The following is a 27,066-nucleotide window of genomic DNA, read 5'->3' on the forward strand; positions in this document are numbered from 1 at the left end:
TGGGTTTTTATATCCTCAGCAATTGTTCACAGAGTGGGCACACTCCAGCTACAGGAATCAATTTCTTTAGAAAACCTTCGTTTTGTCCAGAGAGACATTCCTCCTACTGCAGTCAGCAGGGTTTGCTATCACCAGGGTTCGTTATGCCAGGGGAGCATCAGCCCCCTCCTCACTGTCAAGTTCTCTCCCACTCCCCTGACACAGAGTGCAGGTGATATTTTTAATGTCCGTGGAATTGCTCACCTGCTCTGGGAACAGGGTCATCATCCCTCCATCTCTCTCCTGTAGTTTTCAGGTGGGCTCTCATCCAGGGTGGCCAATCAGAGCTCCCCTTCCTCTTGATTGTCCCAAGAAGGACCAATCAGGGTCTACCCTGAGATTAGATCACGGATACCTAGGTCTCTTCATCTGGAATTAAAGGCTGTAAGAAGGAGGTCAGTTGGAGTTTACAGCCATCTCCTAATAGTGTTACTGAGTCCCAGCTCGCTCTGCGCACCGCACGACAGGCCAATGAATCGGAGACGGGGTCCTGAGGCAAGGAATGCGACTTCATTCGGAAAGCCGGCAGACTGAGAAGATGGCAGACTAGAGTCTCCGAAAAACCATCTTATCTGGGTCTGGATGACAGTTTCTTTTATAGAAACAGAGAGGGAGAGGCGGTGAGGAAGTAAAGTAAAAGGGCCACCAGTCTTGCAAAACATCTCCTGGAATGTCCAGCCTCGGGAAGGGGACGTGTTAGTTTCTTTTTTCTTGCAGCCCTTCACAGGTGGGCAGGGTTCCCTGAGGCAGGCCATTATATATGATCACAATAACAAAAGCAACGAAAAGCTAACGTTAAAGTCCTAGAAATAGATCGAACATGGAGTCTGATTTAGCTCTTCCCTATTCCAGTAGCACATAGATATTGTTTTCAAAAGAGAAAAATGAAATAAAGAGAAGCAGAGACACACAGACAGAGGTCCTGATGCGTTTGCCCCTCGCACGGGATGCAGACGATCTCTCCCTTGGCTTTTGTTTATTTGTGTGTTTGCTGAAGCAGTTTGAGTTGAGTTTCTGTCAGTTATAACCCATCCAAATCCCTACCGGCCAAGCTTTGGGTTTTTTTATGGGCCGCCAAATACAGGAGGCTCGTGGAGTCCGGGCCACCCGTCAGTTACAGTGTTAACGGCAGACACGCAGGACCGAGCACGGGCTGAGTGCATCGCACGCATCGCCTCATAGAGCCCAGGCACCGCGGGTGCCATGGCTCGTTCTCTATGTTTAGATGAACCAACAGGTGCACGGCTAGAGAGAGAGTGAGCCCAGGCATTCTGTCCCCCCCTCGCGGCAGCTCGGCTTACGGGAAGGGAGACAATTGGTTCATCTGATAGCAAGAGTGCTGAAGGGACTAAACCAGCCATGTCCAGGTTAGGGACGGGTTTCGGAGCTCTGGGTGGAAACCAGACGGAATGCAGATCCCAGCTGCCTTGGTCGCGTGGAAGGTTTTCCATCTTTTTCAAGAGAAGTTACGGTTTATCTCCCTTGTTCGGGGGAAACTCTTGTTTTCAAAATGGTAACAGTTCGGTTTCTGCGCCCGGTGCCCCTCCCGTGGTTCACTGGGCTCTGAACCTACAAATAGAAAAAGGATTTGCGGTGGGTTAGAATTCACACTTTAAGTATGAGGAACCACCCAGTTTCTTTTTGTGTTGATTCTACCTTACAGCAAACTAGTTTTCCTCCCAGATGCCAGCATCTCATTTTCCTCTTCTCTTTTGAATACAGTTAAGTTACCCAAGTTGTTCTTTGTTCCTTTCCAGAAGCTGAGACGAGGGTTTTGTGCCTGCTGACAGCACACTTTACCTAGCGGGTCCCCGTTTGCCATATGGTGTAGATTCTGCTTAAAGTAACTTCTGTTTTGCCTAAACATTTGCATGACTGTTAGCGCTTTGAAGTCAACATCTGTTCCTCTGCCTGTGTGCGTGCACGTGCGCACGTGTGTATGTGTGTGCGCAGGTGTGTAGGGGTGCAGGTGGGGCGGGGTGGGGGACTCCTGGTGGGACTTGCACGCACAGTCACTAAGGCTGCTCACAGAACCTGGAGAGAGAGGTGTTACCTGCGTGCCTGTCTGCCACATCACGGCTTCTCTTAATTAGCACCGGACAGAGAGGCTCAGGTAGGGAAGAGCAGCGCAGCCGTTTAGCTGCAACACCCTGATGACCCGGCCCGAGCTCCCAGGGTGGTCTCATGAGTCTTGCCACTTAGGATTTGGCCGGAGCCAAACAGACGGGTGGTTTCTTAGGAGACCTGGTTGCGCTCTCCTCGCTGGGCCCGTTCATCTCCTCCTTCGTGTGTGTTTAGAGAAAAGCTGAACCCCGAAGGACCTCCCTGGTGAAGGCAAGGGCCTGGGTGTGCTCCACCCAGAACAAAGTCCAGCCTGTGCTGCAGCCGCCTCCTGGGAGTGTTTGGAAAACCTGTGAGTCTGGGAGGGGAAGGGCCAGGAGTGGTTGAGGTGGGTCTGGGGGCCCCGACTCCTGGGATGTTCAGCCTCCCATGAAGAGGCTGCTCATCACTGGGCCCGTTACGGAACCAAACTTGGGTTTGCTCGCTGGTGCGCGGTAAAGCCAATCCGCTGACACCAGGTCGTGGTGAAGGAAAGGGCAGCGCTTACTGCAGGCGCCAAACAAGGGGTCCAGGGCAGCTACTGCTCAAGACACCTAATCTCACCTAAATGCTTTCAGGGGAGCATTTTTTTTTAATATATAAGTTTATTTTTATTTATTTATTTTTGGCTGCATTGGGTCTTTGTTGCTGTGCGCGGGCTTTCTCTAGTTGTGGTGAGCGGGGGCTGCTCTTCGTTGCGGTGCGCAGGCTTCTCATTGCGGTGGCTTCTCTTGTTGCGGAGCACGGGCTCTAGGCGTGCGGGCTTCAGTAGTTGTGGCTCGCGGGCTCTAGTGTGCAGGCTCAGTAGTTGCGGTGCACAGGCTTGCTCTGCGGCATGTGGGATCTTCCCAGACCAGGGATTGAAACTGTGTCCCCTGCATTGGCAGGCAGGTTCTTAACCACTGCGCCACCAGGGAAGTCCCAGGGGAGTATTTTTAAAGGCCAGCTGAGGAACGGGGTCCCATGGTGTGTGATCAGCTTGTGCGTGGTTCCCTGATTGGTTGATGGTGAGGTAACAGGGAGCGGTACAGGAGTTCACACCATCAATCCTCAGGTGCCAGTAGGTCTCGGGGCTAGCGCTCATGGTCACCAAGTAGCTAACTTCTTCCATTTGGTGGGGGTTTTAGTATCTGTAAAGCAACTCAGGAATGTGCATCAGATGCTGTTATCCGGGTACTTCAGAGAGGAGCTAATGCAGAGGATGTGGGGGAAGGTTCCGTCCCAGAAAGGTACTGGAGAGTCCTACTAGGTCGCAGGCCCTCCTCTAAGTAAAAGAAGGTGGAGGGAGCGACACCATGCCAGTTACGAAGCTCTGGCAGCTTCCACGCATACACTCTTGGGAGCCCTGAATTGCCATGTAAGAAATTCAGCTACTCAGACCACGCAGAGAGCAGGTGGAGAAGCTGAAGCCAAGTCCCCCTAAAACCAAGGGCCTCTGTCGAGTTTATGATGAACCTCTCCATCCAAAACGATTCCTTTTCTTGTCCTGCCCTTGTCGCCCCTCAAGACTGAGGAGTATCAAAGAAAAGGGGGAATTGTGACTGAGCAGGACCCTACGGGACCTTCCCGGGACAGACCCTCCCCTGTCCTCTACCTGCCTCTTGTTTGTAGAAAAACTTTAGCCTCCTAGGCCTTCCCCCAGTTCCAAAGAACAAATTTAATCAAGAAGTGAGAAAATGCAGAAAGAAAGCAAAACAGTCAAGTGAGACAAAATAATAATAATTTCAGCCATTAAACAAAGTCAGGGACCTTTAGTTCCTCCTGAAGGGCTGTAGATAATATTCTGAGCCGTGTCCTTGAGCTGTTTTGCAGATACTGAGACCCCACCAGGTGGGAGAAGTTAACTGTCTGCTGCCCACAATCACGTAGACCTCAGACCGGCTGGAACCTGAAGGTCGACAATGCCGGCTCCCCTTTACCTCACCACCAGCCAATCAGAAGAAGGTCCACGAGCTGATCACGCACCCGGAAACCTCCCTCCCTCACTTTGTGTTTAAAAACCTTTCCCTGAAAGCAATCGGGGGTTGGTGTCTTTCAAGCACTAGCCCACCTTGCTCCTTGCTTGGCCCCATGTTGGGCGCCTGCAGTTAACGCTGCCCTTTCCTTCACCACAGCCGGTGTCAGTAGATTGGCTTTGCTGTGCATCGGGTGAACAGACCCAAGGTGGGTTTGGTCACAAAGCCACATGGAGAAGCCACGTGGACAAGCCTCACGGAGAGACACTTGATCTTGCCACAGAGGAAAAGGGCTCTGGCAACTCAATCTAAAAGCCAATTCAGAACTTACTGTCTTAGGAGGGACTCTGGGAGGGAGGAGGAAAGACGGTAGATGATCGTTGACAGAGGAGATACAGAGAAGGTCACGCCTGACTTCTGATGAAAAGTTATTGGGCTCCCGACAGGCAACAGGCCGTGGCAGGGGGCAGATGCGCAGGACGGCCACGCGGTCTCCCTTGGGACAGTCAGAAGTGGCCTGAGCATTTGCAGTCTGGAACATGAAAGCCTGCCCACGGGGGCTGTGAATAGCATCTCCCCAGATTCCTTGGGAATATTTCCTCATGGCTCCATCCCAGCAGGAAAGGAGCCCAGGCTGGAGGAACTCACCCTCCCTTTCCCGCCAGACAAGCCAGGTCCCGTATGGGCCGCACCCCGCAGGCCTCCACAGCAGCCCTCTGCCCCAGGAACCCAAGGCACGGCCACTCCGCCCCACGGAGTCCTGCTCCAGCCACGGCCCCCAAAGCCCCGGCGGAATGTCAATGGCTCCTCCTCTAGGACCAGGTGACCCAGCCTGTGGAGCGACCTTCTCCCTCTTGCTCTGTCTGGGACCCTAACTTATTGTCCTGCGAACTGAGAGCAGAATGTCAGCCAGCGGGCCAGGGAGCTGGCAGGACAGAGGAAGCGTATCGAGAACTGGAGTCCGAGACGCTCTCAGCTTCGGCCAAGCCGGGAGCTTGCTCTACAGGGCGATGCCGAGACTTTGCAGATGAGGCGCCTACAGGTGCCGCGTGCTCCGGGAGTGTAGCTGGAGCAAGGGTCCCGCCTGGGTGGGCTGCGGGGGGCTCGCTCTGCCTGTGCCCCCGGCGTCGCCCCTCTTGTTTCACCAGTGGGAGACCAGAGCCAGGGCTGGACTCGGGTGGGGCCGCGCCTCCCTGCTGACCCCGGCCTGGCTTCGGGCCTCCCGTTCTCGCTCTGCCCTTACTAACCGTGCGGCTTTAAGAGCGTTGTGGAACCTTTTGGGGCCTCAGTTTCCTCATCTGTAAAATGGAGAGAGGAATTGTACCCACCTCGTAGGGTTACTGTGAAGATTAACTGAGATAACCCACCCAAAGGACTTTAACCAATGCCAGGCGCAGAGGAATAGCTCAGCACGTGTTTGCTATTATTATTATTACTTGAAAAAGCCATAGTCGAAGTGGAGACTTAGAAGCAGGACGCGGAAGCCTTCTTGCAATTAGCGGTCATTAGTTATGTACAATATGTGTTGCTTTCATTCCCGAGTTTTAACGTAGGACGTGAGCCCCTGGGATATGTGGAGTCTTCCTGAGGACAGCCCCCCCCCGAGACCCCCAGTGTCCTGGGCTAGGGGGAGGCCCCCCCTGCGTGAGGTGCCCAGGGCAGGGCCCAGGGTCCGACCGAGCAGGGATCCCCCCACCTGCTGCCCAGGAGGGGCCTGGGGCGGGCCGTGTGCGCGGACTCTGCCGCTTTCACCCTGTGGACGAGGCCTGTTAGGAGACCGGCAAAGGCCCATGGGGCCCGCTGCCTCATTAGTTTTCCATTTGGACTCAGCTGCCAGTGGGAGCCTTCCCAGTGGTGCAGAGATGACGTTTGGTGTGCGCTCCACGCACAGCCCCGTTAAAGCCCCCCTTGATTTGCTGTCCCTGTCACTTCCTGTCACAGCAGCCTTCCCGGCCTAATCAGGGCTCTCCAACCCCTTCAGACCACAGCGGTTGCCACGGTGACAAAATGGCCCATCATACTCCCTGCCTACTTCAATAAATGAAGGATGGGCGGAGGTTTCTGAAGGATAACGGGCAGTTGAGAGGGAGCGGGAGAAGGGGTGCTGGGGAGGTGATGGGGGGCCGAGGGCCGCAGGCACCTCCCCTCCTGTCTGTCTCGGGGTCGGGACAGTGGGCTGGTACACATTCAAAAGCCGGCTTTCCGGAATGTGCCGATGTAAACGTGCATGTGTGTTACGGTCCCGATGGGGGACGAGGGTGGCGCACAGCTCACAGATAAGGTCCACAGATGCCGTCCTCCTGACTCGGCAGCCAGCAGGTCGCCGCACACAGCTCCTGCAGGTCTTCCCGACTCACCTGTGGTCAATCTGTCACGAGTGTGGCCGCAAGGTGCACGCTGACGCTTCTGCTCAAGTTCAGGAGCAAGGGGGCAGCCCAGCCAGGAGGCAGAACGTCCCGCGTCCCGTGGCAGGACACGCGTGGCTTCTTCGCTGAACTGGGCGAGAGCTGTAGAATCCGGACGAATACTGCAAGGCTGTGGGGGCTACTCGTAACGCAGTGGCTGCAGACCTCCTCAGATTTGACCCGCGTGATTCACCTTTTAAGCCCTAGACAATCGACACAGTCCCCCGGCCCCGCTGGGGGTCGATGCTAATGACCGTGGTGTGAACACTCCCGCGTGGCCGGTTTGCAGCTTCCCTGTGAGCCGGGAGCCCCAGCCAGCGGCCCAGGGCGCCTCCCCATGTGCTCGGTCACGAGGGTGCGTCTCCCTGAGAGACAAGTTCTCCACCTCATGCCTGGACTTGAACCTGGGTCACGGCCAAGGGCTCCGGTGCATCTGGGAAAACACTGACCCTCCTCACGCCTCCACCTTCTCCTCTGTAAAATGGGGGTAATTACACCTAAAAGTGATAATCAAAATATTTGGTGACCAGTAAAGCACCCAGCAACTGGAAGGGCACAGGTTGCAGGGAGTGGGTGGCTGTGCCTGCAGGGGGTCCTCGGAGGCCGGAGGAGTGGCCTCGACCGGCCGGAGGCAAGACATGCTGGTGTTTGACCTCCAGGGTGGCCGCAGCAGCCAGCGGCACGAGGGAGCCCGGCTCACGTCTGCTGCCGCATCACCCTGGGAGGCCGTGTCTGCAAAGCGCAGAGGGTGCTGCCGGGAGCACCCGGGAGGACAGCAGGCGGCAGTGGAGGCGCCTCTCCCCTCTGCCCCCCCCAACCCCCCGCCTCTCCCCTCTGCCTCCCCCCAACCCCCCGCCTCTCCCCTCTGCCTCCCCACCAACCGCCTCTCCCCTCTGCCTCCCCCCCACCCCCCCGCCTCTCCCCTCTGCCCCCCCGCCCCCGCCTCTCCCCTCTGCCTCCCCCCCACCCCCGCCTCTCCCCTCTGCCTCCCCCCAACCCTCCGCCTCTCCCCTCTTCCTCCCCCCCCACGCCTCTCCCCTCTGCCTCCCCCCCCTCCCCTCGCCTCCCTCCGCGTCTCGGTTCCTGTCTCTCCCTCGTCTCTCCTCCTGCCCCGCCCTCCCCGTCTCTGTATCTGTCTCTCTCTGTCCCCCTCCCCCTCCCATCTCAGGATGAGCGTGACCGGCTGGGCCTCAGGCCTGGCCAGCTGCCCTGTGCTGGCTCCACGGCTGATGGGACAGTTCGGGCCAAGGACCGGGTCACCCAGGGTCTGTCTGGCCCTCACTGTGCTCAGGGCCTAGGCAGTGGGAGGGAAATACTACGCGATGGGACGGCCCGTCAAGAACCAAGAGGAGCCGAGGTGAATCCGAGGTGGACAAGAGCTGAAGCAGGGCCACTCGGCTGGCGGGGGGCCCCTGAGAGTCCCTCCAGGCAGTGCGGGCGGTGTGGCAGCAGCAGTACTGGGAAGGGGCCAGACCTCGGCAGAGGCCTGGGGGTGGCGCCCCGGGTGCCAGCGTGTCCCCCATGGGGAAGGCGAGGCAGCCAGAGGCAGCCTGAGGTCCTTGTGGCCGAGTGGCCTCGACGTGCCTCACCTTCTGCCGAGAAGTGTCCTCCCGGCTGGGGGGCCACTGGGATGGACTTCCACCTGCCTGCCAGAGGGCAGCAAGCAGAAATGGGGACACCAGCATCCGTCCGAGGGACAGAAATTGCAGGGCTCACCCTGGCTTTCAGCTGGGGAACCAACTCCCTTGTCACTCCGCTGAGCGCCTGAGGCCTGCGGGCAGCCCACGTGGCCTCTTGGGCTACGCTCTCCCCTGGCTGCCTTTGCTGCCTTGCTGCCCCGGAGGTTGCGTCTGGGATCCTGGATGCCTGCCTTCCTTGGCTGTGCCTATCTCTTCCCATCACAGGGCTCCGGCCTCCACCCTCTCCCCAGGGTGTCCTCTGCTGTGAAGGGCCCTCCCATTCTCCACCCACACCAGCCTTCCTCCCAGCAAGGCCAGCTGTGGTCTTGCCTCCTACAGGCAGGCTTCCAGGATTCTTCCCACTGTGCCTTGTCTCCTTCCTCCTCCTCTAGGGATACCCAGCATGACCGGCCCCACACTTGGGCTTCCTGCGGGCGGGGGGGGCTACTTTCTCCCTTCCGTGTGCTGTAGTGGGGTGACTGGTGTCCCTGCGGTGCACATCCATCCAGAACCTCGCCCACCAGGTAACTCACTCAATAGCATCTGCGCACGTCAGTGCAGGGAAACGTGCACCGTGCAGATGCCCAGGGCGGAGCATCTTTGCGGATGCAGCGCCCCTGACGGGTCTGCAGGCCTCGGGCTTTACCAGCTGCTGCTGTGCTCTGATGCACACCTTTTGGTTAAGTGAATAATTCACCATGACTCGGTCCCAGCCAGCCGTCGGAGCAGTGCACCTGGCTCCCGGGGGGCCCAGGTGGGCCATGCTTCATGGCCCGTTCGGGTTCTGCCACCCCCCTCCCCGTATCATCCCTCCAGTCCCCCCCCCACACCGCCGGAGTGAGCGCCAGGCCCCAGGGGACGGGAGCTCGCTGCTTGGTCCCCTGAGGCTGGGAGGCTGGGCTCTGCAGGTTCATCCTCAGAAACTCGGAGCCAGTGAGTTCTTGACCCAAGCATTTATTAAGCACCTACTGTGTGCCGGGCACCATGGAGGAACTGGAACGTGGCTGCAAGCCAAGGGACAAGCTCTCTGCTGTGTGGGTGCAGGCGGGAGGATGAACAGGGGCAAACGTGTGGGTAAGACGGAGGTGGGTGGTGCGCGTCGCCCAGGATGGGGCCGGGCGTCCGATGGCCTCTCCTTGGCTGGCGGCTGGGAGCGCTGCAGGCAGACGCCTGTGCTCTTAAGGGGCGCCTGAGCTGCCCTGCGCTGCTCTCAGATCGTCGGGCTGGTCTGAAGCCCTGTGAGAGCACAGCCCTGCCGAACGTGCCAGGCCATTGGCAGGTCCCGGCCGCGGAGGGCCTGGCCGTGTCATTTTGTCCCCTGCAAACCCTGGTCACCTCCATTATTCATTTGAAAAAGTAACGCGTAGACTTGGTTTTAAAAAAAATGTAAGCAGTACAAAGAGAAAACGGAAAAGTAGCGTGTTTTCTGACGTTTCTGACCCCCTGCCCGGAGACGACCAGTTTCCAGACTCTGAAGGCAACGTGGGCAGGGCACGGCCAACAGCCCACTTTGGTCCCGGGAGCACCTGCTTCCCCCCTGCTCTGGGAGCCCTCACAGGCCGACGGGACAGGCTGGTGTTTCCAGATGCTTCCTCTCCTCCTCCCACCCTCCCAGGAGGCGCTTACGCAGCCCCTTCTGCCAGCCAGGCACCTTCTGGGTCCTGAGAGTATCCACCCATCCGGCCCGTCAGGGGCCCTGTGGTGTAGCAACTGCTGCTCCCTCACCTGAAGATGAGGATGCCGGGCCCAGAGAGGCCGAGCCAGCTGCTATGGTCGCCCAGCCCACAGGAGGCAGAGCTGGGACCCTGACCCAGCGTCCACACTCTCAGCACCCGGGAACGCAGGCTTGCGCCCTGGAGACTGTCTCTGGGTGGAGCTGGGACAGGGGGCTAAGGGGTCCTTGACTCTCAAGGTGGACACAGGCAGGGCATCCTGCCCACAGCCCCCTGCGGCGTCCCCCCTCTGTTCCCTCTCCTCCGAGGAAGGGCGATTTTAGGCGAGCTGGTGAACTGACCGGGTGGGCCAGGCTCAGGACATCAGCACTCCTCGGTCTTCACGTGGGTGGGCCGGCCGACGTCGTCTTTTCTGGGGGCCGGTATTCCCTGAAGTAGGGGCTGAGTTTTCACGCATGAGATAGATTAACGGGTGCACAGGGAACTGCAGGGTTCCAGCCTCCCAACTCCTATCTGAAAGGGCCCCCAGGGACCAGGAGAATCAGGGTGCCTCTCAGGTCATTGCGCTCACACGGGGACTCAGACACGGGGCTGGTGGAGGCATCCGGGTGGGGACACAGGACGGTGGCTCTGCACGGTGGTCCCTGCCGCCACCGGCTCAGGGCTTCTCCAGGGGCTCCCGGGCCAGCAGCAGCAGCGTCAGGGAGCCAGTTAGGACTGCAGCCCGCCTCCCTCCCCTCCCCTCCCCTCCCCGCCCTGAGTGGGTGTGGTTTGAAGAGGAGGGGCCCTCGCCGGCGGGTGCATGGGGGCGCTGGGGGGTCTGAGGGCTCCAGCCTGAGCTGCTCTCCTCGCCAGGGACTGGGCGGGCAGCCCACGGGGATGCAGCTGTGTCAGCCGACAGCCCCTGCGGTAAGGGCTTGCTGACGGTGCGGGGCTCCAGCCGCCACGCGGCGCGGCCAAGCACGACTCCTAGTGGACAGCGGGGACATGGCTCCCGGGGCGCCCTCACCCTGGGGACCCGTGAGCTCCAGCAGCCCCAGTGGCTCCTGCCTTTCCCAGCGCCTTCTGTGCGTGTGGGGTGAGGTGAGGCAAGGGCGGGTGCAGGCACTAGAAGGTGACCGCCATAGACTCAGGACCCTCCTCTTTCCCCAGGGAGAAAGCACGGCGGCCTGGCCGTCTGGAGACCAAGTCCTGGCCCCAGACCCACGGGGCTTCGCTGTGCTTTTGCCCAAGTTTGCGTGTACGCCCAGCCTGGAGACGGCGGCTGGGACCCTTGTCCTTGCTGCGTGTGGGGGCGTCCTGTGGCCTCAGCTGGGTGGGGGCAGGGCTTGTAGGGGTGGGTCCCCGGCCAGGAGGCTTGGCCTCCTCCCTGGCTCCTGGCAGCTGTCCCGGGACCTGCTCCTGCCCAGGTCCTCCCCAGACCCAGCCGCCTGGTCTGTTCCCGCTCCCACCTGGGCCTCCAAGGCCGTGGATATGCAGAGCCACACTCAGTCCCACCCGTGCTCTGGGGAAGCCCAGGTGATGGGCCCGCTGACTAGGACTGCCACGTTCTCACCGCGGCCCTGTGACCCAGCAAGCCGCCCAGCATTCCGGAGGCCCAGCGGGAGCAATGAGCCAGACCTGAAGGCCCTGGGGTCACAGCCCCCTCCCCTGACTGTGGCCTGACCGAGTGACACACTTCTGGACAGAGGAGGACCCTGGCTGACAGCGAACCTTGTGGTGTGACGGGAAGGCGCCTCACCTCTGTGCAAATGTGCAATTATCCCAAACCCAGCACTGCAGAGAGTCACGTAGATGGAGGGAAGGTGTGGGAGATGCCCGGCCGGTATTCCTCAGAGCCGCCGAGGTTAGGACAAACCATGGGAAGGCAGCCTAGATGTGGCAGGGAAGCTGCTGGGTCCTGGACACGGGTCGGGATAAATCCAGATAAGGGCACTGCCCCGTCCCTCTTTGTTTTGACCAAGAACCGTGGGAGGTGAGCTGTGAACCTACCCACAGGCATGGGTCCACCTGCCGACAGACAGGTGAGCAGGGCTGAGGTACCTGCTGAGGACTTGGGGGGGAGGGGGCTCCCAGCGCATGCAGGACCCCACGTGCCCACTAGATGGCAGCAGCGCTCTGCAGCCTGGACAACCTCCCCAGACCCTGGAGAAGGGCGGGGTGGTCGGGGTCAGGTGACAGATGGCCGGCCTTCCCTTCCAGGAAGGACATGTGGGGCCGGACCGCTAAGCAGGACAGAGTCTTGATCTGGAGAGAAGCGGGGGGTATGGATGGCTTCCTCACCGAGACCCACGTTCCCCAGCTTTGGCACCGAGTGTCCGTTCTCTCTGTCTCTCTGATTCCTTGTCTTTCTGTCTTTCTCATTCTCTTTCTCCATCTGTCTCTCTGTCTGTCTCTCTCCTGATGTCCCGGCCCCTTTACCACACCCCGTACCAGGCCGTCTGGGCTGAATGCCAGGCTCCTACATTCGCGCCTTGGTCTCCCCATCTCCCCGGGGCTGAGAGCGGCCCTGCTGGGCAGGCTGCTGTAAGGACCACATGCACTGCTGCGTGACAGTGCTCGGACCCTGGGCTGGGGGACGGGAGCTGACCCACGTGTGTCAAGTCCTTAAATGACACACAAGCCCTCCTCTCCCTCCCCTGGACACTGGGTCTGAGGCAGGATATAGACGGGCTCCTGGAACAAATGATTTGAGTTGGTTCCTTGTGAACCGATACTCTGAGACAGGAATAACAGGACAATTGAGAGAGGAGGCTGGGCCCTGCCAGACAGAAGGTAAGAGACCACATATTCCTCATTCTCAAAGTCAGGGGACCTCTGCGACTACACAGGCGCAGAAAGGCTCCTTGGAGGTCAAAAGGGGAGTGATGCTAAGTGGCTAAATCTACCCAGAGGCATCTTCGCTAGAATCCATCTTGGCTAAGAGATGTGTATGCACACATGGGAAAATCCTGAGCTATACCAAATATGGACTTTGAACCAAGCACTGTGTTAGGGTTGGTTTGTATGGAGGAAGGTGGTGGTGGGAGCTGGGAGCTGGTCAGGGGCGGCCTTGACACGCCCCCATCCTCTGTGGATGCGGGCAGAGCCCCCCAGCTCCCCGCGTGGCCAGGCCCCTCTGCAGATCCATCCTCTGAAAGGCACCCACATGTCCCCCTACTGCAGACGTGGCCATTTCACAAGAAGAGGGCTTTGATCCAAGCTCACCCCCTGCCTCAGGGGAGGAGGCCGGGTCGTGTGGGCACCTCCGTCCACTGAGGAGACGCGGGGACACCATGGTGTGGTCCCAAACCGCTAACTGCCTCTGTTTGCAGGTTGGTCACGGTCGCTGCTGCCGGGGGAGGGGCGGGTGGGGCGCACAGCCCCCTGGGTGGGGTTGAGGTTGAGTGGGTCTAGGGACTAGCTTTCCTGAAAAGAAAGCCTGAGAAAACTGTCCAGATAGAGTGAAGGCCCAGGAGTCCAGGAAAGTAAAGCGTAAGAATTTAATGAGTTTTATAAAAATCCCACATTCTTCAGGCTAAGCGCCTCAGGAGCTCCACGAGAGGGAGAAGTGTTTCTTACGGTCAATACCTTGTGCAGAATAAATCCAAGCCGCCTCTGGGGAAAAGTGCTTTGCCGTCGGCCTGGTCCTGTATGCAGGCTGCCCGCGTACGTGGGAGGGTGCTCCTGGGTCTGAGGGCTGGGGGTTCAGCTGCAAGGGGGCTGCACGAGAGGGCTAGCTCTGCCCGTGACCTCACCGTATAGTGGGCCAGCTCTGCCCCGACCTCCCCCTGCCACAAGCCAGCTCTGCCCCTGACCTCACCATATAATGGGTCAGCTCTGCCCCGACCTCCCCCTGCCACGGGCCAGCTCTGCCCCTGACCTCACTGTATAATGGGCCAGCTCTGCCCCTGACCTCACCGTATAGTGGGCCAGTTCTGCCCCTGACCTCCCCCTGCCACAAGCCAGCTCTGCCCCTGACCTCACCGTATAGTGGGCCAGCTCTGCCCCTGACCTCCCCCTGCCACGGGCTAGCTCTGCCCCTGACCTCACCGTATAGTGGGCCAGCTCTGCCCCTGACCTTACCATATAATGGGCCAGTTCTGCCCCTGACCTCCCCCTGCCACAAGCCAGCTCTGCCCCTGACCTCACCATATAATGGGTCAGCTCTGCCTCTAGCCTCACTGCCCTGGTTGAGGGGAGGCTGTGTCTCTTCGCACGTATTGTCCCCCATGAGATGTCCTCCTGCAGCCCCTCCGATCTTCACTCCTGGTTATTGCTGGACTGTGATCTCAGTCAGCACTGTAAGGCTGGCCCCACTGCCGAGGATGCTGTGAGATGCCCCTTGGTGGTCTGGGAGGAGCATCACACATCCCTACCCTCATGAACCGACAGACCAGGACTACTGCACTTCTGCCAGTCACTTTCTTTGCCCCAGGGACCCTGGAGCTGCCAGAGAAAGTCCTGTGGAATGTAGACCCAACCTGCCCTAAACTCATGATTGCCAACTTAAAGGGCTCTGGGCACCGAGCAGTGACCTCAGTCCAGCTCACAGGGATGATTCCAAACCTCTTCTCTCCTCAAAACCCTCGCTGTGCTCCCCCATTCCTGCTCACTCTCAGCAGGTGCCCCCTCCCACTTTACTGAAAACATTAAAGCACTAAGATGGAAAAGGTATCCGTGAGAGTGGGTTTGGCCGCACAAAACAGAAACCCAGCTAATAGTGACGTAACCGATAAAACTAGTGGTGCACCAGGGCATGGGGTGGCGAGTGACCTGTCCTGGAAGGGCAGGTATTTCATTACCATCATAATGGTAATAAGCAGACTGACTTTTACTTGGTTTTATGATTAGTATTCAGTTCCCTCCAGGAAATACACCCCTATTGCCTCTACACAGGGCAGGCTGCTCCCCATGCCTGAAATGCCATTGAATGAAGACTTTGATATTATCACACAAAAGTCTAAAGGTAAGCAATTCTGAGTTTGGTGAGGCAGCCCAATTACTCTGCCATGTCTGTTTTCATTTCCTCAGTCTCAGTGTGCTTGCCTCACGAACACAAAACGGCTGCCATAGCTCTGAAGGTCACATACTCATGGAATGACATTTAAGTCAGGAGAAGAGGGCTGAGTGGAAAAGGAGGTTTCCCCTGTCACGGTAAATATTCTTCTAGAACCCTCCAGCAGATTTCCTTGTAGTTTCAGTTGAACATAACTAGTGACCCTTAGTTGCAAAGGAACTTTGATATAGTGCATGTCCATCAATGGGAAATGGATTCTTGTTTTAATGATTGCATAATGCTTAAATAAACTATGATTTACTCCACAGGGCTGGGCATTTGCTGTCCTGGACAAAATTGGAGCTCTATTTGCGAGGAAGAAGGAGGGTGATGGCAGCAGGAAATTCCATATTCTCTCCTGTTACAATGAAAGGAGTAACTCCTGTCAGCAGCCACCCTCCCTGGTCCTGGATCACAGCCCCACTGCCTTGTCAGGGCCTTTATCCCCCAAGTTTCCCTCCTTTCTGCTGCCCCACCCATACCCCACCCCCACCCCCCAGAACTGGCTGTGTCCAGCTGCCTCACCCTCAGCCATCTTCACTCAGTGTCCCCGTGGAGCAGGGCCATTTCTCTGGCCCTTCACAGCCCACATGTTGAAGAGGTTGGCTCTGATTCCTGGCCTCCTCCACCCCCCACCCAGCCCCTTCCTGGTCCCCGGCTCACTCCCGCCGCCTTGCATGTGCCTCCCCTGCCTGGAATGTTCCATCCGTCCCAGCCCCGTCTTGGAGCCAACCCCACTTGCCCCTCAAATCCCAGCTCAAACATCAACTCCCCCACAAAGCTCTGCCCCCCAAACGTAGACTCCCTCCGAGGACGTCTTTCAATTCGGTGTGAAGCCATTGATGAGATTATCGGTCAATCTCTCTCGTCCTGTAGACCTCCCTTAGTTTGGTGGCCGCTGTCCCCGCACGTGGCTCAGCGGGTAAGCTTGTGACTGGTGGTGGGCAGGAGAGCAGGGGCCGGACCTTCCAGGGGGACCTGTGTCCAGCACTCAGGGCTTCCCCACCCGCACGCAGGCCGTGCCCCTGGGGACCAGCGCTCCCCGAGGTGTCATTTATGTTTGCTGGCACTGAGGGTTTTCCAGCTCTCACATAAGAACCGCTTTATTCCCCCTGACCTACTTTGTTGTAAAACGAGGCTAAAATAAACCTACAGAGTAAAAACCCCAGAGAGAAGGAAAGGAAAAAGTATATATTTGTCAAAGGTAGCTCTCATCTCCACCTGCAGAAAAGCATGCTCCGTTTCCTTGTCTTCCTGGTTGAAGCTGCTGTGCTCGGGGTCCCAAGATAATGTGCACCAGAGGGGCCGAGTGAGTCCTGACTAACGCCACGCTGGGCTGCACAGTGGTGATGGCAGTGTCACAAACTGGAAACACCCGGGGTCCCTGAGGCCCCTGTTTGTCCTGGGGCTGCATAACACACACCACAGACGGGTTGGCCTAAACAACAGACATTTACGGCTCACGTCCTGGAGGCTGGAAGTCCCAAAATCGAGGTGTCACAGGGCTGATTCCCTCTGAGGCTTCTCTCCTTGGCGTGTAGACACTGTTTTCTCCCTGTGTCCTCATACGGTTGTTCTTGTGTGTGTCTGCATCCTGATCTTGTCTTTTTATAAGGACACCAGTCACATTGGATTAGGGCCCACCGTTATGATCTCATTTATCTTGATTACCTCTGTAAAGACCCAATTTCCAAATACCATCACATCTTGAGGTGCTGGGGGTTAGAACTTCAACCTGTGAATTTTGGGGGACACAGTTCAGTCCACAACATTAGCCCTGCCGGCACCTAGATCTCAGACTTCTGACCTCCAGACTGTGAGAGGTTACATTCCTGCTGCTTTAGGTCCCCCAGGATGTGGTACCTTTTATGGTCACCCCAGGAAACCAATACACCACCTAACTGGGAATATCTATGTAGGGCTTTACATGAACAAGGTATAAACTTTTATTGTTAAACCCTGAGACTTGGGGTTTAGCCACCTCTGAGTAACAAAACAACTTACAGCTTGTGTTTGTCTCAAGACTGTCTGTTTCCTACCCACACCCATAGGGACAGAGGCCCCAGAGATGCAAATCACACCCCACTCCCGGACCCACTCGCACTGTGCAAAGTTCAGCGTGTTTGCTCTATTCTGACATACAGTGTGCGAGCAGCCAGACAGGAAGGAGGAACCCTGGGGGGAAAGAAGCCTTGGAAATGTCGACTTAAAAAATATTCACAACCTAAAAGTTGAGAGTTATGTTTTATTCGGCGGGAATTTTTAGGACTTCAGACCCTGGAGGCAGCATCTCAAGTAACCCTGAGAGAACTGCTCCACGGAGCTGAGGGGGGAGCCAGGTTATACAGAAGTTCTGCAACGAAGGGCAGGTAGTCGGGACATGAAAGGATTATCGTAAATTAAAGAAAACCAGGTATCCCAAGTTAAGGACTTCAGTGCTTTTCTATGTCTGGGAAGATGCAAGAGCCTGGGCTCACTGAAATCACTCCTTTGATAGGCACCCCAGCTATCTGGGGCCAGTATCCCGTGTTTTCACATCCTGGTTTCCTCAGGGCTCACCGCAGGGAGTGGCTGCAGCCTGATGGCTGCTGGATGGCAGGTGTTCTTTCCTTCCTGAGATTCCCAGGGCTCACCGGCTCACACTGGAGGGCTGCAAGCGCTGATGACCATGACACCCTTTGTTTACCGATGTGGCAGGAAATATCCCATTTCTCAGAAACATCTCAGAAAGAAATTGGCCCTCATTTATTTTCAGACTGGCACGCTGGTCATTTTCCGTTAGTTAGGCTGAATTTTCAGTGACTGGGGTCCTGAGGCCAGAGCTCCTGCTGCAGGAAAGTGACCACTGGTGCTGGAATTCAAAATTCCTGGGGGACGGCAAGCCCAGCTCTGGCATTATTCGTGTCGGCATGACTCTGCGGCTCTCTGAGTTCCACTGACTCTGCTCAGACCCCAGATGAGCGGCAACAGGCAGCTGCCCGTCCCCAGGGCCTGGGGGCACCTGCGGCACCAGTGCCCCCTGGGGACAAGCTTCTATTCACTGGTTTTTCTCCAGGTTGCGAGGTATGTGCTCCTGCTTCTTTGCATGTCTACTAATTTGCGATTAGATGCTGGACATCGTGCCGCTGTGTTGTCAGTGACCGGATTTGTCAGCTTCAGCTCCCTGGTTGCTCTCTTCCTGACCAGCCCCGTGGGGTGTCCCCTCCCATACACACACGTCTTAGTTTCCAGCCAGACTTAAGGGGAGACCTTGCAAATCCTGCATCCCAATCTCCAATCTCTGTGTCCCCAACCCAGCCAGCCAGCTGTGCTCTGTGTGGGTCCCTGGAGAGCATGGTCAGGGCCTGTAGCTTGAGGTCTGAAGACAGTTGTCTCGTACATGTTGTCTAGTTCTCTGCTAGTCGATGGCAGTGGGCACATCCGTGCCATTGCAGGTTTGAACTCTCCCAGGAAAATTGCGTTCTCGTCCTTTGAACCTAGCAGTGGTTTCTAGCTGCAGTGAGAACACAGGCCCTGGGGCTTGGGTGCTGCTGCCATGAGCAACCTGTTGAGAGCGACTGTCATGAATCCTCCATTTTCCCCAGACGACACAAGCTGAGGCTCCGAGCCACGCACGCCACCCCGGACAGACGGCCACCCCGGACAGACGGCCACCCCGGACAGACGCCAGAGCGCAAGCGTGCATTGTAGGGGCTTCCCCCAGGCGTCTCTAACTAAAGCCTGGCAGTGGGGGCCAGGGCGGGGAAGTAACAAGTCCTGTTGGTCTCCCTACAAGTCGGGGCAAATCGCCCCTGTGGGCGGAACGGGGGCTTCTCCAGGATCTTACTTGGAGGTGGCCCTGTGGCCCTCTGTGTCCTCGTGGTTTCCTTGACTTTGACACAGCTTGCGAAAGGCCGTACCAAACTGGGGGTCAGTGTAGTGGGTTGAATTGTACCCCCCCCAAAGGTTTGTTTAAGCCCCAACTCCAGATACTTGTGAATGTGGCCTTATTTGGAGAGAGGGTCTTTGCAGATGTAATCCAGTTAAGGATCTTGAGATGAGATCATCCTGGATTATCCAGGTGGACCCTCGATCCAACAACTGGTATCCTTACAAGGGACAGAAGTGGAGACACAGACACACGGGGAGAAGTTGTACGAAGACAGAGGCAGAGACTGGAGGGATGGGGCCACGAGCCCAGGACACTGGAGCCACCAGAGCTGCAAGAGGGCAGGAGGGTCCCTGGAGCCTCGGAGGGAGCCTGATTTCGACTTCTGGACTCTGGAGGTGCGAGAGGACAGAGTTCTGTTGTGTTCAGCCCCCCAGCGTGTGGTCATTTCTTGCAGCAGCTCCAGGAGCTGAACAGTCCCAGCCTCACCTTCATGGTTGGAGCCCCGCCCCGCCCCGGCCAGCAAGCAGCTCAGAGAGTCCCTTCCACGTGTGACGCGGCCCCTGCTGCTGCCTTCCCAGGGCTTTATTGCACCAACACCCTCAATGAGCTGCTAGATGTGAGTGACAGGGTGGACTCTGAAACTGTAGGAATAATAAGACCCAGTCCTGCCCTAAAGACATGCCGTTTAATGCACCAGAGAAGCCCATGAACCAATGTGCTTGTACCCAGGGTGATGCCGACCTTTACAACAGGTCCCAAGAGCTATTAATGAGATATTTATGTGTTTTGTTTATGTACCAGTTTGTTTCATTTTGGACACACTGAGGCATGTCTGTCGTCTCAGATCAGCCCTCCCTGTGGTCTCCGATGTGTCCCTTGTGGGGACAGCATTCCATGACCCAAGACAGATGCCTGTGACCACGTGCACCCCCAGCATCTACTGATGTCGTCACCTCCATTGATTTGTGGTGAGGGTCCCCTGAAGAAGTTCTGGACCCAGTGCCCTGCACGGAGGTCAGCTGACCACATCCCTGTGGACACGCGGCGTCTTTATCTGCTATGCTGACGCACTGCCGGTGTCCTCACGGGCGGCCCCGGGAAACACCACCCTTCACGGTGATTCTTTCCACCTGCTTCTGCTGGGTGACAAGTGCAGGCAGCTCGTCCTCTCTGCCTCGATGGTCCCTCTCCAGTGTTTCCTGTCCCCCGTCCCCCTGCCCCGCAGTTCAGGTTGTGATCTGTACTGGTAGGCTCGGGCTCTGTAAGGAACACCACCTTTACTTCTCACAGCTCCCCAGGAGGGAAGTCGGGGATCACGTGCCTGTGGATCTGGAGTCTGGAGACGACACGCTTCCCGTCCCTTCGTAGCCGGTGTCTTCTCGCTGTGTCCTCACCTGGTGGAGAGAGGTGAGGGAGCTCGCAGGGCCTCATTTATAAGGATACTATCCTGTTCCTGGGGGCTCCACTCTCACGACCCGATCCCCTCCTAGCATCCTCCCCTGGGGGTTAGGATTCCACACGTGAGCCTGGGGCACAGCCTTCGGCCCACGTCGCAGACCCTACCCACCTCCCCCATCTCACGAGCATTTCCTACAACCTCTGGAGGCTCACACGCTCCCTGTTTCTGCACCAGGGTTTCCCGCTTTCACCTCCTGGCCCTCAGGGTTGGGCGGGGCCCCGCGGCCAGTCTGCCCAGGGAGCCATGAGGCGACGCGGGTCACCTCTGGCGCGTTTCGTTCCCGATGCTGGTGCCGCCCTGCATCCCTGGCCCCAGAGTGAAGTCGAGGCCTCAGCTGCAATGGATGTCCCGTGTGAGCGCTTTGGAACCAATGCGGGTCGGGGTTTCCGGCCACCGCAGAGCAGCTCAGTCCACTCGGCTGACACCCGTCCCGAAACTGCTGAGGCTTTGCCGCGGCCAGTGAACGCTCAGGACGCCTGAAGTCCTCGTCACGAAGGTGAGGGTGCACGTTGTTATGGCCCCTTCGTGCGCGTGCAACGGGGGCAGGTGTGACTGGTGTGATGCCGTGTAGAAGTTCTAAGCTCAGAGCCAGGAAGATGACTCGATGAGCTCCGAGAAACACTCCCAATTCTCATCGCAGCCCCGCCTTGACGCTTGTCAGGGGAAACACGTCAAATCTCCGCATGGGTTTCCGCTTCGTTGGCTGCAGCGAGCTCCGGAGTCAGGCAGGAGGCTGGCTCGGAGCCCCCAGCAGCTGTTCCTCCTCGGCCTAGGCGTGTCGCCCGTCTGCAGCTTTGCTGAGAAGCAAGAATCGTCCTGGTGTGAGGAGCTCTGAGCCCCTGCGCCTTCCTGTCTCCGAGGGGCACCGGCATCCCCCCTCTTCTCCTCCCCCTACCCCCCCACCCCGTCCGCCTACTGGCTCCAGGGCCCCCAAGAGTGCCCCACACGGTTATCAGTGGCCCGAGCTGTGGGGAGAAGCTGCAGTCTATTAAGATTTAAAGAGATTTCACGTAACGAGACAGGCAAGAGAAGGAATTTAATTTCGTGATAAAAAAGTAATCAAGTCTCAGCGTGTGGGCAGGGAACAGTGCCCGAATGGCCGATTGCTCTCACACATCCGTTATAAAGCAATGGACTTGGGTGGCAGCTGGCTTTCCCAAACCGGAGGGCAGGGTCCCCTCTGGGGGCAGTGGGGCCACGGGGCTGTGGCCACCCCGACACGGGCACAACGTGAGAACGATTTCTCGTGCAAAACTGCCGAGAGCTTGAGGTTTACTGCGGGGCTTCGAGAGCTTCCTTTGCTGTCCTCTCCGGCCCAGGCGCCAGGTCTCTGGTCTCACATAGAGGCTGCGTGGGATCAAGGCCGGCGCCCCCTGTGCTCTTCCAGTTTTGGGAATCACGTCTGTGGGTTTGTTTCCACGCCACAGCGCCCACAGTTTCCTCCTGCTGGGGCCTGTCTGCAACGGGCAGATGGGGAGGAAGGAGGGGATGGGGAGAAAGGAGGGGGTGCAAGTCGATAGCAGCCGTGGCTCTAGGAAGAAACAGGCTTTCCCTGGGGCCCAGGCTCCATGTTGTGGGGGGAGGGGGCAGCAGGAGCGTTGCCTGTTACCCCGACATCCTCCCTCCGTCCGTCCACCCCCTCCTCATGCTCTCCAGCCCCAGCTGGGGTCTGGTGCCCCGGGGTGGCTGAGCCTCAGGTCCACCTGCCAGACAGAACCCGCACCCTGCCTGGCCGTGGTGACCCCCAGGCTGAGAGCTCCCTGCAGGACGCCCTCATCCTCGCTCACCCTCCTCGACTCTGCCCGGGCCTCCCAGGTCGGTGGAGCATCTGGAAGGGCAGCTTCAGATGGCCCGTCTCTCTGGAGAGGGTGATTCCCACACTGCTGAGGCAGACTCCTGGATTGGGGCGAAATCCATCAAAATGCGATTTTCAATGGCAGACAAGCCTGGACCAGCCTGGACCAGCCTAGACTAGCCTAGATCAGCCTAGATCAGCCTAGACCACCCGAGGTCAGCCTAGACTAGCCAAGGCCAGCCTAGACCAGTCTAGACCAGCCTAGACTGGCAGAAGCCAGCCTAGAATGGCCTAGATGGGCCGAGACCGGCCCAGACAGGCCTAGACCGGCCTAGCCTGGTCTAGACCAGCTGAGACCGGACTAGACCGGCCAAAACTGGCCAAGGCCAAGACTGGATTAGACCAGCTGAGACCAGCTCAGACTGGCCCAGACCGGTCTAGACTGGCCCAGACTGGTTGAGAGCAGCCCAGACCAGCCTAGACCAGCCAGCATCCATCCTACCCCCAGACGAGTGAAGGGACCCAGGCTAGGCCAGGAAGACCACCCCACAGAGCCCAGTTTACTTGTGGACCTGCCTACTGGTGACCTAACTGAACACTTCTTGAAAACCTCTGCGTTTTGGGGTGACTTGTGAAGAAGCATGATTATGGCAGAAGATAACGGACTCCCCAAGGCAGAGTCAAAGGGGGCTGGGAGGGGAGCCAACCTCGCACCGCCTGTGGTGATGCGCGGGGAGGTTTGGGAGGCCCTGAGGAGTCTGGCTGGGGCCACATGGTCAGTTTTGCTTTGCCCGGGCACTTTGCACTCTGCAGGTGGTTCTAAAACATCTCTTTGCATGAGGATGGACTCAGGGGACCCTACCCCGTAGGTTGTGGTCTAGCTGCGCGTAAATGGGGGAAGCAGCGGGCGTGAGGATCTGCCAGTGGGAACGCAGGTGCCTGCTGCTTGGTTACCAGGCAGGGTGCATCTCCAGGGGCGGCCTTCTCCGCGGCCACCAGCACAGCCGCCGGGCTCACCGCGTCTGCTTCTGCTTTTTCCTTCAGAGAGCAGGTCTCAGGTTCCTTTTCGGGAGACAGTGCCAGCCCCTCCACTGCTCGTCTCCCTGCAGGAGGAGAAGTTACCTCTCAGTTCTGTCCTTCCAGGACTGAGGGAGGATCTTAGGTTTTATCCGTGGGAAAACTCATTTGATTTTTAATGATTTTCGTCACGGAAGTTAGCAGATTTTAGGAGGCTCTTAAGTGAATTGCCTAGAAATAAAGGTGAGCTTCTCGGTTTACAGCGAAACTTAACCTGTCTGGACTGAAGACTTTGCTGAGATGTGGTCCCAGGAAGCGCTGAGCGGCCTGGCTCAGGAGCAGAGCATTGGAGAGCGTGGCAGAAAGGCTGCAGGGTCTGCTTTTTTTGTTGTTGTTGTTTTTGTTTGTTTTTGCGGTACGCGGGCCTCTCACTGTTGCGGCCTCTCCCGTTGCGGAGCACAGGCTCCGGACGCACAGGTTCAGCGGCCATGGCTCACGGGCCCAGCCGCTCCGCGGCACGTGGGATCTTCCCGGACCGGGGCACGAACCCGTGTCCCCCGCATCGGCAGGCGGACTTTCAACCGCTGCGCCACCAGGGAAGCCCAGAGGTCTGCTTTTTAAAGGTGTGGTGCGTGAGGCTGCGTTACTGGTGGCATTTTGATCATTCTTTGTGTTTTAGCGCGAATCGAAGTAAAGCGTACTTTTCCCTGATCACATTACAATAAACTTAGGTTTATTGTGTAGTCTGTGAAAGGAATAGGAGTGTGAATAAGAGAATAAGTGTTGCCCGTAAGGCTATAGCCCGGTGGAGATCCCATTTGCATTTCAGCGCGGTCAAACTGTGCTCCTTGAGTTCACAAAATCCAGTCCGAATTCCACAGGACGTACTCTCTTAAAAACGCAACATATCCTGAATATCATGTTTCTTATAACAAGGTTTTAAAGATCAGAGAATATTCCTGTGTTGTAAATGGTCCCGCTGGGTTGGCCAGCCTCTTGCTTTGCTGCTAGACTCTCCTCTCCCCGGTGGGTTAGCGCTGAGTCTGCTTAGGTGAGGCGCCCCTGTGGGGTGCTGCCCCCGAGATCAGCGGTTACAACAGAAGAGGGCCATTTCACACTTGTCTCTGGGCCCGGCACGCTGAGCAGCAAGGCCTGACTGCAGAGGGGAGGGGGCCCTGCCCCTCAAGGGCTCCGGAAGCTTCCGTTCACACCTGTTGGCCCCAGGTGAGACCGTGCCAGAGCCTTCCATCAAGGGACAGAGACGCATAACTCCTCTCAGAGGGCCCGCTGCTATCCGGGGACAATCATGCAATCTACCCTGTTAGAAAGAGCACCCACTGTGCTGAGCGTCCTTGTGCAGCATAATTGTGCCACGTGCGAGCGTCCTGAGGCTGCTGCTTCACAGCCCCACAGAGGGGCCGCCACACGACAGACATTTATTCTCCCACAGTTCTGGAGGCTGGAAATCTGAAATCAAGGGTCTGCAGGGCTGTACTCTTGGGGAGGGTCTTTCCTGACCCTCCCAGCTTCTGGGGCGGCCGGCTGCCCTTGGCATCCCTTGGCTTGTGGCCACATCCCTCGTCTCGGCCTCTGCGGTCACACAGTTTCTCCCTGTGTGTGTCTCTGTGTCCAAATCTCTCTTTTAATAAGAATTCAGCTGTATTAGATTAGGATGACCAGAATGACCTCATCTTAACCAATTACATCTGCAATGACCCTATTTCCAAACAAGGTCCCCTTCTGAGGTGCTGCAGGCTAGGACTTCAACATATGAATTTTGAGGGGACACAATCCAACCTACAAAAGACTACGGACAGGAAAGTTTTCTTCTCCTCACCCAGACTGTGAAGCACTGGAGCGCGAGCCAGCCTGCCTTGGGGCCCCTCTGACCGAGGGTAACTCAGAAACATATAAAAGAAAATATTTCCTCTTGGGAACCATCACAACTGAATGTAACAGATTACCCCCACCCCCCAAACTAGCAGCCTAAATGACAATGAACAATTACTATCTTGCACATTTCTTTCTCCTTTTTTTTTTTTTTTTTTTTTGCATCAGAAATTCAGGAGAGGCCTGGCACGGTGGCTCCAAGCCCACCGTCTCTCCTGAGGTTGCAGCCCAGCCGGCAGCTGGGGCTGCATCATCTGAAGGCCTGACCGAGGCTGGTCCACTTCCAAGATGGCATCCTCACGGGGCTCCTTGGGGCTGCTCACCTCCGCCGGGAGTGAGCAACGCCAGAGGACATAGAATATGGTGAAAGCCAACACGTCCTTTATGATCTGCTTCTGGAAGTCACGCTCCACAGCTTCCACCAGATGTTATTGGTGTCACACGTCAGCCCGATTTAATGTGGGAGGGGCTCCTCAGGGTGTGACTGGCAGGAGTGGGGATCACTGGGGCCGCACAGGAGGCTGGACACCACGGTTGAGTTTCATCCAGGTGGTTCAACCATCCGAAGCTGAGAAGGGGATGGATGATGAGTGCTGAGTGACCCAGGACTCCAGACCCTGAGTAACTGAAGACTGACCAGTGAGCAGGTGCTCACCTCGTCCAATCACGTGCAAACTTCCCTCCTTCATCCACCTATAGTGCTGGCTTTCAGTCTCTCATCAGGATAGCACCTATGAACCCCTCTTTCTAACACCCCAAACCCACGAATTTTCCCCTCGAATGACTGCTCAGGATTTCCTCACCGGCTCCTTCTTTCTTGCCGGGCAAGGTAGTAAACTCAGCTGGTGTCCACCCTTCCTCTCTTCTTCCTTCCTCTCCTTCTCCATCTCCCCCCGCCACCCCTCCCCTCTTCCCTCTCCTTCCTCCCTGTCCACTCATGGGCTGCAGTGAGAGATGCTCCCGTCTTGCCATAGCTACTGATGCTACGGAGGGTCATCTGCTTTACTCAAAGCCTACCAATCTAAATGTTAATCACTTTTCCCCCAGAAATAGAAAACTCTATCCTACAATTCGTGTGGAATCTCAAGGGACACTGACTAGCCAAAGTGAAAAATCTTGAAAAAGAGAAACAAAGCTGGAGGTCTCACACTTCCTGATTTCAAAACATACTACAAAGCTACAGTAATCCAAGTGGTGTGCCATCGAGACAGATGTATAGATCAGTGGAACAGAGCAGAGAGCCCAGAAATAAACCCTCGCATATATATGGTCAGATTATTTTTGGAAAGAGTGGCAAGACCATTCAATGGGGAAAGGACAGTCTTTTCAACAAATGGTGCTGGGGAAACTGGATACCCACATGCAAAAGAAGGACGTTAGACCCTTACCTAATGCCACATACAAAAATAACTCAAAATGGATCAAAGACATAAATGTAAGACTTAAAGTTATACAACTCTGAGGAGAAAACACAGGGGGAAATCTTCATGACACGGGATTTGGCAAAGATTTATTTGATATGATACCAAAAGGAAAAAAGAGATGAATTGGACTTCATAAAAATAAAAACACTTTTGTGCATTTTGAGAATGATAGGACACTATCAAGAGTGTGAAAGAACAAACCACAGAATGGGAGAAATTATTTGTAAATTACATATCTGATCAGTGATTAGTGTCCAGAATGTAGAAAGAACTCCTTAAAACTTAACCAAAAAAACCCCAAACTCATTCAAAAATGGACAAAGAACTGGAAAAGATATTTTTCCAAAGAAGATATTCAAATGGCCAATAAGCACATGAAAAGATGCTCAACGTCACTAATCATTAGGGAAATGCAAATCAAAACCGCAATGAGGTACCACCTCATACCCGTTAAGATGGCTACCTCAGAAAGAAAATAAATGTTGGGGAGAATGTGGAAAGACTGGAATCCTTGGACAGTGTTGGCGGGAATGTAAAATGGTGCAGCCACTATGGAAAACAATATGGTAGTTCCTCAAAAAATTAAAACTAGAACTACCATATGATCCAGCAATTCCACTTCTGTGTAAACACCCAAAAGAATTGAAAGCAGGGTTGAAGAGATATTTGCACACCCATGTTCACAGCAGCATTATTCACAATAGCTAAAACATAGGAGCAA

Source organism: Grampus griseus (assembly GCF_964374135.1).
Source record: "Grampus griseus genome assembly, chromosome: 12".
Lineage (NCBI taxonomy): Eukaryota > Metazoa > Chordata > Mammalia > Artiodactyla > Delphinidae > Grampus > Grampus griseus.